Consider the following 12870-nt stretch of genomic DNA (forward strand, 5'->3'; position numbering starts at 1 on the left):
CATAATAAATTCAGACAAATGAAACTACTCACGTAACGTTTCTTCCTATATTCCAGATTTTATCCAAACTTTCACTTTCATCCCATCAGTAGTAATATCCCCATTTATCTTAAGCCAAATGAGTACCTTATAATTTTACTGATACGTTTTGAGATTCTTTGTCATGGAGGCTCCTTTCCTTGGACATTTTTCTCACAACTATGGCATTGCTCTTGTTTCCATAGCCACGTGCTTGCCTAAGATACATCGGTCCTTTTGCCTAGCATATGTATATGGTGGTGGTGACATCAGGCAGCACCTCAACAAACTATCAGAATTAACATATTCAGTGTTAATGAACTTAATCTAAAATATACAGTGATAGAGTGGAAGGGAAGCGACCTTCATTTTTGTATTGCTCTTCCCAAAATTTGTAGCTCAAATCTAATCATGAGAAAGCATCAGACACAAAAGGGGAAGCATTCTGTAAAATAATTGACCACTGTGTTCCAGAAAAATGAAATAATAGTCATGAAACACAGGGAAGACTGAGAATTGGTCACAGATGTGAGGACAGTAGGTAACATGATCACAAAATACCATGTAATATAGTGGATCGAATGCCATGATTCTATCTCATAACTGGATGCTGGATTGAAATGAGAGCAAAGAAAAAAAAAGAAAGAAAAGAAGGAAAAACAAAGAAACTGCCAATGTGGTCTGTAGTTTAGTTTAAATTTTAAAAGACACAGATCTTTTATCCAAATCAGAATTTTAGAGTTAAAATATATTTGTGGAAATGGCATTTTAGGCATTGCAGAAGAAAAGAATGAAGCTGAAATTACAGTTATAGAAACTATTGGGAATAAAACACGCAAAAGAGTTTTTAAAATGTAAAAAATCAACTAAATTTAGCCCATTTTACATATAATCCACAATGAAGAAGAGTAAGAAAAAGGGGAAGAAATATGTTTAAAAAAATAATGGCCAAAGTTTTACAAATTTGATGTTAACTATAAACCACCATGTCTGAGATAAATGTATTGTAACCAAAACAAACATGAAGAAAGCTTCACAAAGACACATCATGGTAAAATTACTCCTAATTGTAAAGAGTAAAACTGAAAATCAGCTGGAGAAAAAACATACAAAGACAAAGAATGAGTTTGATTGCACACTTTCATTTAAAGAATGTAAGTAAGAAGATAAAGGAACAACATTTCACAGTATATAGCAAAAATAAAAATTTCCCAGGAAAAATAATATTTGTAAAACTATAAGGAAATGAAGTGATGTCATAGAAGATGGACAGTCTGGGAATTAGTCCCTTCACCAAAACTATTGATCTGGAAATATCTGTCAGGAAAAACTACATAGAGTTCCAGAATAACATTGGCAACATTTGGGAGCATGTCTGAGGAGGAAAGATACTTCCAAGTTTAGGTGAATTCTGATGTTTCAAAGAAAGGCTAACAACCCACATTACTCCATCCCATGAGAGAAAGAAATGGATGTTGTGGATGGTGTTCCTATTTCATGTGTGGGTGTCGGTTTGGTCAGTAAGAACCTTGTCCCCTAAGGATGTGTATTGTGTTTTGTTAAGCCACACTTTTCCTCCTGGATGGCCTCAGGGATGACCACTGTTTTAATAAACCCCAGGCTGATATACTTTTCAGCTAACATCTCTTAAGGAACATGAGTAATATCAAAGGAACCACAGATTTTGAATAGCATGATAAACTAACCTGACATAAAAGACATGTTAACAATACCCTCAAACAAGAAAATAATATTTTTCATTAAAAATTTAAAAAATTTTAATTTTCCAAGGAGTACATAAATCATTCTACATATAACCCTAATATAATGCCAGAAAACAATAGTCAACATAATATGTCAAGTTACAGCTAACACAACAGAAATATGAGAAGTTTTTACAGAATTCCAAGAATAATCATATGCCCATACATTGGACAACCTAGAAGAAATGGAGAAATTCTTAGAAGAGCACACATCCAAGACTGACCCAGAAAGAAGCAGAAAATCTAAACCAGCAATGAAATTGAATTTGTAATAATAAAAATCTCCCAGTAGAAAAAATTCCAAAACCAGACAGCTTCACAGCTGATTTCTACCAAACATTTAAAGAAAACACAATACTGAACTTTTTAAAAGTATTGCAAAATGTAAAGGAGAAGGCAATACCTTGCAAACATTCTTTGAGAGCAGCATTATTCCAAAAAATAAATTAAAGACACAACAATAATAAAACAATAAACCAATATCCTTGATTAACATAGATACAAAAATCCTCAACAAAATATTGGCAAAACATATTCAAATATATATCAGAAGTTCCATCCATGACCAAGTCAGATTAATTCCAAAGATGAAAGGATGGTGCACTATTCACAAATCAGTCAATGTGACACACTATATTACAAAAATGGATAAAAATCATGTGATCACCCTAATAATAGATGTGAAAAATGCATTTGAAAAAATTCAATATCTACGCATGATTAAAAACTACAAATAAAACGGTTCTAGAGGGAACAAACCTCAACATACTAAATACCATATGCAGCAGACCCAAAGTTAACATCATACTAAATAGTGAAAACATGTAAGCATTTCCTCTAAGATCAGGAACAAGACAAGGATGTCCACTCTCTCCACTTTATTTCAACAAAGTATAGGAAGTCCTTGTGAAGGTAATCAGAAAATGACAAAGAGTTAAAAGACATAAAATTGGTAAGGATGAAGTAAAACTGTCACTATTTGCACATGAAATGATACTACATATAGAATACCCTAAAATCTCCACCAAAATGTAGTAGAAAATTAACTGGATTCAACAAAGTTGCAGGACATAAAATTAATAAACAGAAAACTGTTGCATTACTAAAATATTCTAACAATAAAATAGCAGAAAATGAACTCAAGAAAACAATTCCATTTACAATTGTGTCATCCAAGAAAATAAAATTCCTGCAAATAAACCTAACCAAGGAGGCAAAAGACATCTATTTGGAAAACTCTAAGCCACTCATGAGTGAAAATACAGAAGACAAAAATCAATGGAAATCTATACCATGCTAATGGATAGGAGACGTTATTGTCAAAATGCCCATTGTCTGCAATGTAATGTACAGCTTCCATACAATAAATATCAAAATATCAATGGCATTTTTCATAGAACTGGTACAAATAACCATAAAATCCATATGAAACAACAAAAGACTCCAATAATCAAAGCAATCTTGAGAAAGAACAAAGCTGAGGGTATGTTTCCTGATTTCAACCTATCTGACAAAGCTACAGTAAACAAAACAGTATGGTACTCATGTAGGAATAGACCCAGAAATCAATAGAAGAGACTAGAGCACAAATAATCTATGGTAAATTAACATATAATACAGTAGCCATGAAAATACAATGAGGGATAGTCTCTTCAATAACTTTTGTTGTGAAAACTAGAGAGCTACATACAACACAATGAAACTGTATTACTGTCTAACTCCAAACATAAAAATAAACTCAGAATCAATTAAAGTACTAAATGATGACATTGATCCATGAAGCTCTATAAAGAAAATATAAGCAAAACCTCTTGAACATACGCAGGAGCAATTTTTTTTTTCTGGACACATCGCAGGTAATAGAAACAAAATATAAAAAGGAACAAGTCGGACTACATCAAACTAAAAGCTTCAGTACAGCAAAGGATACCATCCACAGAACAAAAAGACAAGCTACAGTATGGGAAAATATATTCATATATGATTTCTCCTATAAGGGGTTAACATTCAAAATATACATAGAAATCCTGTGCCTCAACACCAACAAAACAAATAACCTGATTAAAAAATGGGTGGAAGACCTTAACAGACCTTCTCTCAAAAGAAGAAATACAAATGGCCAACAGGCACTTCAACAGATGCTCCTCCTCATTAAACATCATGGTTTTGCAAATGAAAATGATATGAGATATCAGCATCAATTTGACTGAGTTCCATGGCGTTTGTGACTCTAAGAGTTGTGCAAACTAAGTGCAAAACTGAGTCTCCAGCAATTAGTCAATTGCAGTTCAGGTATTCATACCCATCCCTGTGCTGACTCCAACAGTGATTGTCATTTGAGAGTCTATATTTAGTTAAGGTGTGGCTTTCAGTAGGAGCCTGCCTGTAACTCCAGTTTTCTGGAGAACTAATATATACCACGGTGACTATAAGTAATACTAATATATTGCGTACTTGAGATTTTCTTAGAAGGAAGATCCTGTTTTCCAATGACACACACAAAAAATGGTAATTATGTGATATGATGGATGTGTTAATTATCATAAATGTGGTAATTACACAATGTGCAAGCATATAAAAATTAATTCTCGCATTAATACATCAACTAAAACATGGGAAAATTAATATTTTTAATACCTGTGACATAATTCCCACATTTTTATTCAATTATGATATCTAATTCACTAGTAATCTGAAAAATGCAACTCAGACAAAAATGACACATAACTTAATAAACATAAAATAGCAACAATTAGAAAGCTAGGTTTGACCATATTTAGCATAGTTCTGTAAAAAGTGCCATGCTGGTGAATTCCTGATGGGAGTTTACATATGTGAATTTTTTTTCTGAAAACAGAAATATTTTATATGCTTAGGATTGTAACTTCTTAGATATTCATGGACTATGGAATAAATGGGTGAAATGTGGTGAGTGGTATGAGATTAAATGCAATTAGTACAAATTTGTACATTTAGTTTTGAATTCAAAAGCTTTCACTGACTCGCTTGATTTAAAAAAAAACCAACAGCTGATACTACATTACAACCATATTTATTAGAATTAATGAAGTGCATAAACACAGATAGTGCCATTCAGTATGAATTCAGCCTTCAGTACTAATTGCATTTGAAGGAAAAATATTTTTGGCCACTGCCCATTGAGGCCTGAATGCCAGCTGTCATAATTTGTTCAAGAAAAGATTAATATTACAGTAGATGAAAATTATCTAATATCCAGGCAACTTTGAATTAGCAAATACTTTTTTCCTGAACATATAACCCCCATCATTTCTGGAACAAAAGTATTCTACCACACATAAAATTAAACATTATAAAACAGTAATAATTGTACAGGCAGTTCTGAATGGTACTGAGAACAAAATATATTTCCCTGTGAATCATACAGTTTGTGCCAAAGTCTGTTTTCTTGTCCAATCTGCATTGTCACTAGCTTCTCCTGGATCTACATTTTGATTCATTGCCATTCACTATTTCCTGTTAGTATTGTTGTATATATTGGAGTGTAAATGAATGAATGTGGCCACCTTATTGTAATTTTCTTAATCTTTGTTTTACTAAACTATTTATATTTATGTTAAGCATTATAACTTCACTAGAAGCATCTGTTTCCTATGTTGGATATGATTACATATTGTTCATCTACATTTTTTTCATGTCTACTAACCAGTAACCTCTTACAAACTGGTGATTTTACCAACTGCCTTTTGCTCACCATAACTAGATCATTGAGTTACAGGAACCCTGAAAAAATTTTATACTGAATATGTTACAAATATGATTGAATCCATTTATAGGTGTAAGTACTTCTCTTTGTAATTCCCCAGAAAAAGCCCAGATTATATTTTCATAGATATAGTAAGTAGGTATACTGAAACAAAATTATGTAGTTCAAATTATATATATATATATATATATATATATATATATATATATATATATATATATTTACATAAAATTAAGCATATACACACATATTTAATGCAAATGTATACATAGTCATTTAAACATCAGATCTTCAAATGTTTATTTCTCTACCTGTCATATATATTATATGTAAAATTTGTATTTATTTGCATTTATGTTTTATATATTTATTTCTATATGCATATATGTACAGACATATACATATATAGATATTTGCAATGTAGAACTTTATTTCAGTATTCTACCCCTTACATTTATGAAAATGCAATAGACCTGTAAGTCTAAATATATTAAATGTCAAAAAAAGAAGAGATTATGGCACAATATTGCAGTTAGTTATGACTATGTTTGCAACTCAGTTTTTCTGCAATAAAATCATTATTCCTGTAGGAAAAGACTTCCTTTTGATATCTTGATTCACTTACATTATGAGAAGGTCAGACCAAAAATCTACTACTGTATGTTATATTTCAACAAGAGTGAATGTAAGAAATTATTTTACATGATCCATGATTTAATTCAAATGATCAAATACACATAATTTATTTATAAATCCTTCGAAGTATAAAATAATTATCTGGCTTAAATTTTAACTATATTTGAATTTTAGATTAATGGTTAATAGGAACTCACTTTCCACTTTGACTATTGAAAATAATATTCCCAATCACACACACATACGAACTCTTTTAGGGAAATAAAGTATTCTAATAAACATTCTACCCGGGGCACTCTTAATTTCCCTATTTTGTAGACTAAAGATAATAGGGTTTGCAAAGGGGGCCACCATACAGTAGAACATAGCTGTAAGAACGTTTTGAATGGTTGATACATGTGAAATGGGGCTCAAGTAAGCAAACAATGCAGACGATACAAATAGGATGAAAGCAGCTATCTGGGGGGAGCAAGTTGACAGGGCTTTATTCGGATCTTCCACAGAATGCATCTGGAGCACAGCTGAAAATATGTGAATGTATGAGCTGAATAAGATGACAGAGAAGAGTAAAACAATGCAAGCACTTACAGCAAGAGTCACACACTCAGGACACTGCACCTCGTGGGATGAGATGCTCAGGACTTGAGGGACATCACAGAAAAACTGGTGAATCACATTGGACACTGTGAAGGGAAGCCTGAACATGGTCCCTGTGTGGACGGCAGAGTTGACCAGGCCACCGGCCCATGAGACACCTGCCACCTGTGTGCACAGACGTGGGGTCATGGTGAGCCCATAGTGCAGAGGATGGCAAATGGCAACATAGCAGTCATAGGACATCACCACAAGGAAGAAGATCTCTGTGGACCCAAAGAAAATATACAGGAAAGTCTGAGCAGCATATGCTTTGACAGAAATCAGTTTACTGCCTATTAGAGAATTCATGATCGATTTGGGAATGATAACTGAGATGAAACCAAAATCTATGAGAGATCAATTACCTATAAAGAAGTACATAGGGAAGTGAAGACCTGAGTCCATCACAATGATAATAATGGTCAGGAGATTTCCAGCCAAGGAACCTAGATAAATTACTGAGAACATGAGACCTTGCAAGATTTCAAGTTCCCGGGAACTGGAGATATCCATGAGAACAAATTCTGTGAAGATGGTGAGATTGTCCATGTCTACTCACTTGCTCTGTAACCTTGAGTCTGAAGATGATGTAGTAAGATGATGCTACACTCAAAATGGAGAACAAAATGATTGTCATATATTGTAAATGTTTTTTGTGAATTGATTACTGACTTTAAGGTTGCATGCCTTATAATCACCAAACAATGTGCAGCACATATTAGTCAAATGAATGAAATCAATAAAATGAAATACTGGAAAATACAAAAAATGCGATAACTGCAAACTGGACATCTAAGAAATTTGTAAAATGGAATTTAAAAATCTAAACTATAGTCCCACAAAGACCTGAGCACGATGAAAAAACAGATATCCCTGAGAGCTTAGACATGAGGTCTGTCTTCCCACACACCAGCATCTCTTACAGAATCACTAAAGTGCAATACCATCAACCTTCATTTTATTTGACGACTCATGATCCTGGGAGCCCTTTCTCAGAGTGTATCATTACACTAAGTTACATGAGGAAGTGTGCACTGTTTCTCCGTTTTGCACTGTGATTTCTTTCTGGAGGGCACTGTGGTACTTATACACCTTACAGCCCTCAGAGGAACTAATAATGGCAGACTGCTGAAAAGCTGAGAGGCTTCAACACCTTGTTTCCCATAGATATTTTGGCCAATCCAGTGAGATTAATTAGATTTATAATAGACTTTTTTAGGAGATAACTTAGACTAGAGGTTTTTATACTACTTGAAAAAACATGATTTCTCTAAAATGGGGTCTGGGTCAGTGTTGGTTTAATAACATTTCAAAGTTAATGCCTCATGATATTAAGAAAAATATACTTGGATTGAAAATTAAAACTATATAATAGAATGTTTTATTCATACATATATGCATACATAAATATAACATATTTAAATTAAAGTATTATCAATATGATTATCATTTTTGAAAAATAGATGTCTAAAAATGTGTGAAAATATGAAATTAAACAAGATCTATTTACCCAGCTCTCACATCTACAATTAAGTGTTTGAAACAGCCTCAATGTCACCAACATTACTAGTAAATAAACTAGGATAAGTTTGAAGATCACAAGACACAGAATACAACAGGAAACTATCTATTAAAACAAAATGTAAGATCCTCACCTTAAAGCTTAGAATTAGTCTCTGCTCTTTACTGCTTTTGAAGGATAGTAAAGAAAGAATCCTGACTGATTTTGAGATGATATCAATATTTGAGTAGAAATAGTTTGAGGTAAGTCCAGAGTGGGGAAAAAAGTAAATATTCTACATTTTATTGTCACTAACCCAAAGTGGTATTCTATCTCTCCGGTGAGGAGAGATGTCATGAAGAGGACATGCACTAGTCAAAATAGTAATGAGTTTTAAGAAACTGCAAAAAAAAGTAGATTAGTCTGAGAAGGTAACATGGATAAAGACTAAGCTAAGATAATTTTCACTGTTTAAAGCTTAATAAGTTAGCTGAAATAATAAAATTAGATCTCTAAAGCTTCAATGCCCTAATAGTTTTGTGTTAGGAGTAAGGATGATGGCTTTAAAAATTTCATTTATTTTTTTTTACAACATTTTATATATTTCAACAGTTTCATGTAGGCATAACTGATTTACAAAAACTGTGCATATTTAACATATTCAGATGACATTTTTGGACATATGCAAATAGCTATCATAGCATCATAACGACTAAGGTAATGGGTACAGCCAACATCTCCCAGAGTTTCCTTGTGTTCTTATGTGTGTTTGTGCAGGAGCGTGTGTGTGGGAGGAACATTACATGAGATCTACTCACTTAGTACATTTTGAAGTGCAGAATACTCCGTGGGCTTTGTCCCACATAGTCAGCGGTGGCAGAAAGAACTACTCAAGATAGGAAAGTCAGGAGAGGTGAGAGGGAGGCTAAGGGAGGTCTCCCCGAACTGCTCTCAAGCTCTCCTATTTATTAAGCCTACATTTACCAAAGCTTATGTATGTATGTCAGGAGGCTACGTACCAAACAGGATGCTGCAGGGAACGTGCAGGCAGTCAAGTACAGCCATTTCCTTCACTTCAAAGGAAAGTAAAATCCTATGCACCAGTGAATAGGTAAGCAAAGCATATTGTGCTGTTTGTAAAATGAGGAGGAAGCAGTGTTCTGCTTTGCCCGGTGGCCCTACAGCTTTCCAATCCAGGACATAGCCATTTGGTTCCCCACATATCCCCATTTAAGGTTTTAATATCCTTCAGACTTCTCAGAAAATAGTAACATAACCAGCTCTGGCTCATGATGCTTGGAGTCGGTCTTAACAATACAAGTCATTTATGAGGCTATGAGAAAAATGAAAAAGAGTAACAGACCAAGAGCTACAATGACCCAATACATCAATTAATGCTATGGAACCATTTAGTTGGGTAACCATTTCATGACACTGGGTAAATCTTGTTCAACCTGTATTCGTGTTTCTGGGTAGATGTCAAGTAATTGTTGATAGAGAGAGTATTAATTTCCCTCTGAAGATTAGAGGAAAATGCTCCTTGCAAGTGTTGATTTACAAGGTCCCATGAGTGCTGGAATTGATTATATGGCAATGGGCTGACAGATTTTGTCCTGTTGTCAATCACATTGCATGTGTCGTTGATGAATAGAGCTTGTTTTTGCTCCCCAAGACACTCAAGAGCAGCCTCCATAGCCTGCAGTCTCTGCATAATGCCCTTATCAATTTTTGTTTGTGTTATCATTGCTCAAGTGATGTTAGTTATAACATGGTTAACTACCTGTAGGTAAAACTGCAATATTTCTGGAATCTCTCACATGGCCCTCTCCACATCAATAGGTAATTACAAAGGGAGCAGAGAGTATCTGACTAGAAAGGTTTGGAGGGTTTTTTTTGCAGCCAGGTTGTGAGAGACATGGGTAAGCAGAAGGGAACAACTATGTGTAATCAATAAAGAGGTTTCTCCCATTTCATTTATCCCTTTGACTGATTTCAGTACAAAGCTATTTTCCCCAGGCTGGGAAAATATTTTCCCCCTGGATGTACACTACCTTAGCCGTGTGAATAGATTCAGTAAGAGACACTGCTGCTACAGAGACAGTAGCTAAAGTAATGACTGCAGTAATGAAGAAGACAGTGCACCATCCAGTAAATCTCTTCAGTCTCCATTTAGATATGGCAGGAGTTAATTTAGCAAGACCGTTAGACCCTTCCCATGGTTGTGTCAAACTTACCAGACACAAAACTTGAGACTTTTTAATATAACCACGTGTGAAATATTGAATTTAGTCACTTTATAATGACTAATGAAGAACATATACGAAGCCATGGAAATAACAGTAAAAATATCATATGTGTTGTCAAAAATCATATCTAAATTGTTGCTTGTCATTAGGAAGATGTAAGGATGAGGAGTCCTGAATAGCATGCTATTAGAGACACTGTGTTTGAGAGCCATGGGAGTGCAAGTCCAAGGGGGACAGTCCTGGGGTAAAATACCTCGGAAACCAAAATTAGTCAAAGGGAGAAATTAAGGTAAGAGACCTGTTTATTTCTTGCAGGCAGTCAACCCATCTCTCTCTTGTCCAGGCTGCAGCAGAAAAAAGCTCACAAAAGCTTCCTGGTCCAAATAAACCCTCTCACACCCTTGTAATTACCTATTGATAGGAGATGGACTACTAATCTCCACCCCATGGAAACACCTATATATATGCAGATGCATCAAAACCAGGTGAGAGATTCTGGAAATATTACAATTTTATTCACAGTCCACCACTCCAGAAATCATACCTCACAGTGTACACAGTCCCCATTTTCTGCAATGGCCCTGTTCAAGAAAACTCTATCATTGCAAGGAGGCTAAGAACATAAAATAACAAAAGCAATAAAATCATGATGATCCTCAAGTTGGAGGGTTCAGCTAGGTTCAAAGTCCTAGGCAGATTAGGTCCAAAGCTCACCTACTCCACAGGCAGTAAGAAGCTGAGCAGGTAATTGAGAGCAATCATTATGCCACACCTGCAGCCAGGGGGCACATCCAGGCCTTAAGGGCTATATAAGAAAATAACCTTAAGGGTGATAAGATTCATGTTTTAAATGACACCAGCATAGGAAACTCTTGTGCGTCAGGTAGGATGAATGAAAGGGAGTTGTGCTATGATAGGACAGTGGCAGGAATGAGATCTCATCCTGGTCTAGTATACCAGACTTTCACCCCTCTCCCTGTGGGAGTACAGGTGTGTCATTATGTAGGGCTTTGGGAGGTGCATGCACTGGCCATAAAGATAAAGCAAAATTTCCCACTAAGATGATTTTACCTCCCAGATTTATTTCGTACACTACTGTGATCTTTGGGGGCCACTCGGCTGTTCCTCCAGGAATACACATGAGGCCAGCTTCAAGGCCTTTTCCTCAAGGTGCCAAAAGGGCCAGCCATCTCTTGTCCATGTGACAAAATGTCCAGAGCCATGTCCATTCAACAGTGTCTCCAAGGCTTACTGCAGTTGTGGCTGGTAGCAGGATGTTACTCTCTTGGCCATATCCCAGCTTCAATAACTCCTCTTTGGTTAGCACATGCAGGTGTATAGGAGATGCAGCGATGTGTGTTAGCATTTACACAGGGCTCAATGATCCTTTTCAGCGCTTCTCATTCAAGTACCATAGAACTGTCCATAATTGAACTGACCAGCCCATAGTCTATTGGTATCTGATTTCAGGCCAGAATTCAATAAAACATTGTACCTCTCTATCATGCTTTCTGCAGAAGGGTTATATGGTACATGAAATTTCCACTTCATTCCTAATTGCTACACCCATCCTTGTAATTCATGTGCAATAAAGTGGATGCTTGATCACTCAATGACCTGTGGCTTGCCATAGGCTGTAAAGAGATGATCTAGACCCCTCTTGAGGGTTTGCTGATTTGCACCACATGCAAGAAAAGCAACCAATAGGCCAGTAGCTGTATCCACACAAATCATGGCATACCTTCTGTTACGGGCAGAGGCCCAATATAGTCTATTTGCAACAGGCAAGGGGTATCAGCCCCTTTACTATTATCCCATGTTGCTGCATGACTCAGTGTAAGTCCCTTTTAGAGCACACAAGGCACTCCTTCTGGGCTCTGCTGACTTCTTCAAAGGTCAACAGCAAGCCCCAATGATGGGATACAGTCCACATTGTCTTTTTCCCACTTGCAACAAATGCTCATGTAATCGTTGGGTTGATCAGAGGCAGGCTTTCCTTCTAACCAGCACACCTGGCCCAGTGTGTCTGCTTCATCATTCCCAGGGGATGCCAAAGGCAAATGGCCAGTCATATGTTATACAGTAACAGTCTTAGTCTGACCACAGGCCCACAGGACTTCCCAGAACTCTTACCCCCAAAGAGGCCAGTGACCAACCATCCAGTTGACATGGTACCATGTCGGTAGCCATAGGGTCAACCCCGATAGACAGCCCAGCTGTCAGTGCAGGCAACTATAGAGGAGGTCTCCTGGGTTATCATGAGCCATACTGCCTGTAACTCAGACCATTGACTGCTCTTCCCCCCTCCATCCTCCATCCATATTG

Source organism: Manis javanica, chromosome 14, assembly GCF_040802235.1.
Source record: "Manis javanica isolate MJ-LG chromosome 14, MJ_LKY, whole genome shotgun sequence".
Lineage (NCBI taxonomy): Eukaryota > Metazoa > Chordata > Mammalia > Pholidota > Manidae > Manis > Manis javanica.